Source organism: Trematomus bernacchii, unplaced genomic scaffold (assembly GCF_902827165.1).
Source record: "Trematomus bernacchii unplaced genomic scaffold, fTreBer1.1, whole genome shotgun sequence".
NCBI lineage: Eukaryota > Metazoa > Chordata > Actinopteri > Perciformes > Nototheniidae > Trematomus > Trematomus bernacchii.
In genome coordinates, this window is record NW_022987851.1 from 4,298,120 (window position 1) to 4,304,119 (window position 6,000).

The window sequence follows — 6,000 nt, forward strand, 5'->3', positions numbered from 1 at the left end:
ATTCACGTTCGCCATTCACGTTCGCCATTCCAGCGGGGCGGATGGCTCCATTTGCCGGGGAGGAGGATGACGAGGACTTCTCGTTGTCGGGCACTTCCGGGTCCGGCGTCCATGGAAGTCCACCGCCCAGGTCTGTACTTCCCCCTAGGTGATGACCATGGCGGCGGAACGTGGCAGCCCATCTGCTCCCAGCAGGCAGCAGGCTGGGCAGAGAGCCTCTGCCCCGCTGCCACATGACAGGGCGGCTGCAAATAAACACGGGTGTGTTGGGCGTCTCGATCATTGCTCTTCCGCAAGATGCCCCCACCTCACCAGATCAGAGCGATTATTTGGCCGCAGCATCGGCCGAATTAATAGCTTGGTCTACGGTGATGATCTCCTGGGAGCCCCCGTGTATACGGAAGGGCTCTTTGGATCGAATGCCTTGGTCATGTGGATGGGGAGTAGTCGCAGGTTGGCGTATGCTGCTTCTTGCTCATCCTCAGAGGAAAGAACACTGTCCCACACTCGCCGCCCCGCTGTAAACTCCAGTAAAGGAAACAGCAGGTGGGCGCGCAAGTGAGTGGAATAAACCGCAGAAAGTGCTGTCAAAGCACTGTGCGGGTTCAAGAGACGCTATTGCCGGTGTGCTGTTGTCAGAAAACACACCTTGCCTGGTATAATAGCTCCGATTAATGCGTTTCACTGTTGAATGTGAAACACAGCATTAATACGAAGGTGCGTTCAAGGACCTCTGCAGAAGAACGGTGGGTTACGTATTGTAACCCTAGTTCTAGAGGGATGTGTGTGTGAAAAATGTATTCAGTAAAAATGATTGCATTTATCCCAGAGTAAGAGTCATCTCTCTCCACAATCCCACATTTCCCAATAATGTCCGTTTCAAAGAGGCGGCATTATGACAGAGCCGCGGCACCAAGAGCGTGCCGCAGTGCATTCAAGGACCTCAGTAGAAAATCGGCCCCTTCTGTGGGCCAAACTTCCTGTTATGGAAGGTTTGGCAGCGGAGTAGGCCACCAGAGAGTATTACAGCTTCTTAGCTGCGGCTCCACAGCTGCTTGCATGTCCCCTAAACACAGTTTTATGGGGAATAGAAGCTCAGCTGTGTACTGACAGAATGGATAGACAGGACACTGAAACTGGGGTACTCACTCCAGTTTTGCAGCGTCCCTCCTCCATTCAGGCAAATCTATCATCCAGGAGGAGATAGGTTTCCTTTCAACAGTGTGCACTCTCAGGACAGAGAAAAGGGGCTTTACTCCATGTACTTCCTGGTTCCCAAGAAGACAGGAGAATTCAGACCCATTCTGGATCTTCGCAGCCTGAATCAGCACATTGCCTGTGAAAAGTTCCATGTGTAAGCCAATTACTGGAACTACGGCAGCCGGGCGATTGGTTCACAACCATCGACCTGAAGGACGCTTACTTTCATGTCGAAAATTGCTCCAAAGCACAGAAAGTATTTGCGTTTTGCCTTCCAGGGGGGTAGCCTACGAGTACAACAGACTACCGTTTGGCTACTCCCTATCCCCACGCACGTTCAGCAAATTCAGCTTCGCGACCATGGCATGAGGGTTTTGTAATACGACCTCATTGTCATGGCCAGGTCCAGGGAAGAGGCAAACACAGCCCAATTGATCCAAGTGGATTGCGGTCAATTGGAAGAAGAGCAGTCCCATACCTCACCAGCAGGTGGGGTATCTGGGGATTTTTGCTCGATGCAGGCAGACTACGTGCCACCCTGTCAGACAGGCATCCCTGCTTCAGGCAGTTTGCAGACTGTGACAGGGGGCAACGGTGACAGCTTTGACCATCATGCAGACTCTGGGTCTCATGGCGGCTGCTCACCTCGTGGTACCGCTGGGGTTACTTACTCGCCTGCAGAGGTGGTTTTCCGGCCTTCGTTTAGATCCCAAAAGGCACAAACGACGCCTGGTGACCATCCCCCTCCCTCAGTGGAGGGCAACCTCCGATACTGGGGGTCCCCAAAGCATCTGCGGAGGGGAACTCCGCTAGGGCGGGTGACCTCCTATGTCACGGTGTTCAAGATGCATCCGTGACAGGATGGGGGGGGACCTGCCTAGAGAGAGCTATAGGTGGTGGCTGGCCTCTGACAGAAACTCGGCACATCAACTTTCTAGAGCTACGGGCATTAGTACTGCTCCTACAGCACTGCAAACCCTTACTACAGGGCAAACATGTGCTGGTGAGGAGCGACAAACGCACCACAGTGGCTTACATCAACAGGCAGGATGGAGTACAGACCTGGGCGGTGGACTTCCATGGACGCCGGACCCGGAAGTGCCCGACAATGAGAAGTCCTCGTCATCCTCCTCCCTGGCAAACGGAGCCATCCGCCCCGCTGGAATGGCGAACGTGAATGGCACCGCCTCGGCCATATCCTGGTCCCCCAAACACTCGAAGCAGAGGTGGTGGGGATCGGCGCCCGCTATTAAGCCAGGGCACGAAGGACAGGCCCGGGTCTCTCGAAGTGGCGACTCCTTGAAGGTATGATAACTCTTTCTCTTCTTTCAAACGTTTTACTTTCTCTGCTTCAGTTGTTGCTCGCTCGCTGAAGAGAAAAGGATGACAGTCAGGAGGCGTGGCCGCCTTATATACGGTGGGCTTGCGCGCGCATTCAGGTAGGCCCGCCCCGCTACATTTATAGATATCTCAGTAGGTGAATACTCGCATATGATTGAGGGTAGTACCCATAGAGTCCAGTAGAGGGCTCCGCCTGTGCTTATATAACTAGGGTTACAATACGTAACCCCCCGTTTTCTCAATCTGATACATTTTTCTCATATTGTGATCCAAAAATCTCCACTTTAGTGGCACTTACATATATACACATTTCGAGTTTCATTATCTCTCTATCTACAGTATATGCGTAAAGCCTTTACAGAGGGTTCATATATCATTCATTGCCTGATTAAAGTCATATTTTTGTCGTAAAACATGGTGATTTATTTTAATGGCTAGCGATAGTATTTTCTTATTTAATGGCGTGATACAAAGAGATATCCAAAGTTAATTCCTTCCTTAAAAACCTTTGTGCAGTCTTCCGATTTGGGAATGTATGGAAATGTTATATATTTAATGAGATAAAGCTTAACATATTAAAAATATATTTAGATTTTGTTAATGTCATTGTCATTGTACCTGTACAATGATAAGAAATGAACTTAACTCAATGATAATACTTGTATTATAATACGATAATAATCGTCTCAATGTAAGTACAGTAATCAACTGGGTTGGTTTCATGGTGATATCTATCTGTATCTTTATCCTATTCACCTGTAGTTTCTCTCCTTAAACCTATATTGAACTTCAAACATACAAGTTAAATGTAAACTTCTTGTAAAATTGTAAAAACACAGAACACACACACAAAAAAAGAACATGCTCGTAAGACTTGCTGAGCCTCACTGATCGTAAATATGTCAGCCGTCAGCTTTGAAGTGGACTGATGAAGACGAGCCTCCACAGAGAGGACACCTAAACTGGTCAGTCTGAGTCCATTTACAGGGATAAACAGAGCTTTACTCAGACTGAGACCAGATGTGTTTGTGTGTGAGCTGCCTGTGCCCTAAGGGGGCAGTGTGTGTGTTTTTTGTGTGTGTGGGGCCCAGGTTTTATCACAAACAGAGTAGAGCAGCACTACTGAGAACGGAAAAAAAGCTTTAAAAATGTTTGACCTTTGATGTTTTTTATGGAATTGCCATGGCAAAATAGAAAAAAAATAAAAATCTAACTCTAAAAATGTACACACAGCTGCCCAACAGATTCCCTAAGGATGTCTCGATCTGAGTCCTTCAATTTTCTTGTCCTGGAGGGGCCCTATTATATTCATTTTCAGGTTTATCAATTGTATTTTTAGCCTATAATGTGAATGTTCAAAAGGGTCTTTATTTGTGTGTGAGAGAAAACACACCCTCTGGACGGAACTTTGGGATTTTAGCCTTTGCAGACCATTTACATGCACAAAAACCTATATAACACACTCCAGGAAAGGGAAAACCCCAAAAAGCTTATTAATAGGGCCCCTTTAACGGGTAACTGATTAATAAATATGGATCTGAAACATTGGGATAAGAGCTGTAGCCTTCTAAACATGACACACCCTATTTCTCACAAGCTGTTTGATCGTAATCTGAAGTTCCTGATTAAAAACCATAAAGTTGAAACACTTAAATTATTGATACAATATTACAGAAGGTTTAATTGGAAGTCTGCAACTCCTGAAAGCTAAGCTACGCAAGGCGTTCAGACGGAGAGGGCCTACAAAATACTCATGGTTGTGGTGTAAAGCTTCTTCCGATACAAACAATCCGCTGTTTCAGAAACATTTGGCTGATCTTACACATTACATACATCATTAATATTTAGTGTGGCCAAGAAGCCCGCTAATACAGCCACTTTTGTATAGTAACTTTACTAATGTCTCAAATAAACACCATACAGTGCTACACGCTCTTTTCTCACACTACATGTTGCATTGTGCAACTCCTAAAAATTCCTGGAAATGACTCACCATTCCTGAGAAGATGATGACGTAAAGACCAGATTTTGACACAGGATGTATTTATCCTAAATATCTATAAGGCTAAAGTACCTTGAATGTAATTGAATAATACTTTATTATCCAGCTATTTATTAAATACTTCTTAAGACTTAAATATACACAGATGGTGATTCCTCTGTCGTACATGATATTACAGAGGCTTTCCCACACTGACAATACTAAAATACTGTCTGTGGGAATACTGAAAACTATTTTTGGCAAGAAAACCAATAAGTAGAAATGATGAAAATAGGCAGAAATCTTGCCTGGGGAAGCTTCAGTAAGAAAAAAACATCAATGCTTGTACTGGTCCTAATAAAGCAGCCATAGATGGCCTGAGTGGGGCTGGCAGAGGTTTACATTTACACTAAAAACTCTGCTGGGAAAACCTCAATCCAATAAAAAGAAAAATAACATATTACGTAGTTTCAGGTCAGGGTGAATAAAACACAACAGAACATGAATGATTATTGCTAGGAAACAGGGGGTACTAAAGGTTTCATCAGTTCTTTATAATTGCAGTGACTCAATCAAGTTCCCGATCTTTAGATGATAAGCCTTTTGAAAGATCGGAGGCCAGCCAGGTCTGGTGCTTGAGGCTCAGTGTAGATAAAGTGTAGCACACACACTCTGATCCATGTATGTTGTAACTGAACAGAAAACAAGTATCTCAGCATAATGCAGGAGGCTGTAGATGATGTAATGCTGCTTTAGTTCTATCCGTCCTGCTGTTTGTCTGCGGGACCCGGGATCTGGTGTCTCTAGGTGTGCTGTTATAGGGAAGCAGCAATATGAGGGAAAGTCTGATGGGTAAATAAAGAGCCATTAGTCCTTGATAGGATTTAATGACATGTTGTAAATATTTCCAACCCAGAACCCAAATATCTCCTTTTTTTTCTTTTTCAAAGGTTAACCTTTTTCCAACCCATGTCCAAACAAGATCTCGCTAGAACTTTCAAGGAAAGTTTAATGAAAGGTTACATGGATATGATTAGGACTAAGTGTTCTAATTCATAGTTGTAATTTTCAAAAAGAGACATGCTGTATATGATGGAAGAAAAACTAATACATCCATGAAAACCTAATGTCAAAATTCATCACAATCAACAAATCTAGAGCCATGCCTGAGGATTTTTGAGACGATATTACGCTTGACAATATTTGAGCTAAAATCTAACATGCATGTTGCTCATAATGGAAATGCTAACATTTTGATATTTAATGTTTACTATGTTCAACAATTTAACATGTGAGTATTAGCATGGTAATATTGTTCATACTAGCACTAAACTAAAAGTCCTGCCGAATCTGACTTTTTTTGTTTGATTTGGTCATGAACCAAAGTTGTACAATGTTTGTTCCAAATGTAATGGATAGTTTTCCTTGACATTTTACTTAAAACCTTGAATATTAACCTTTCCATAGACCCATTCTTC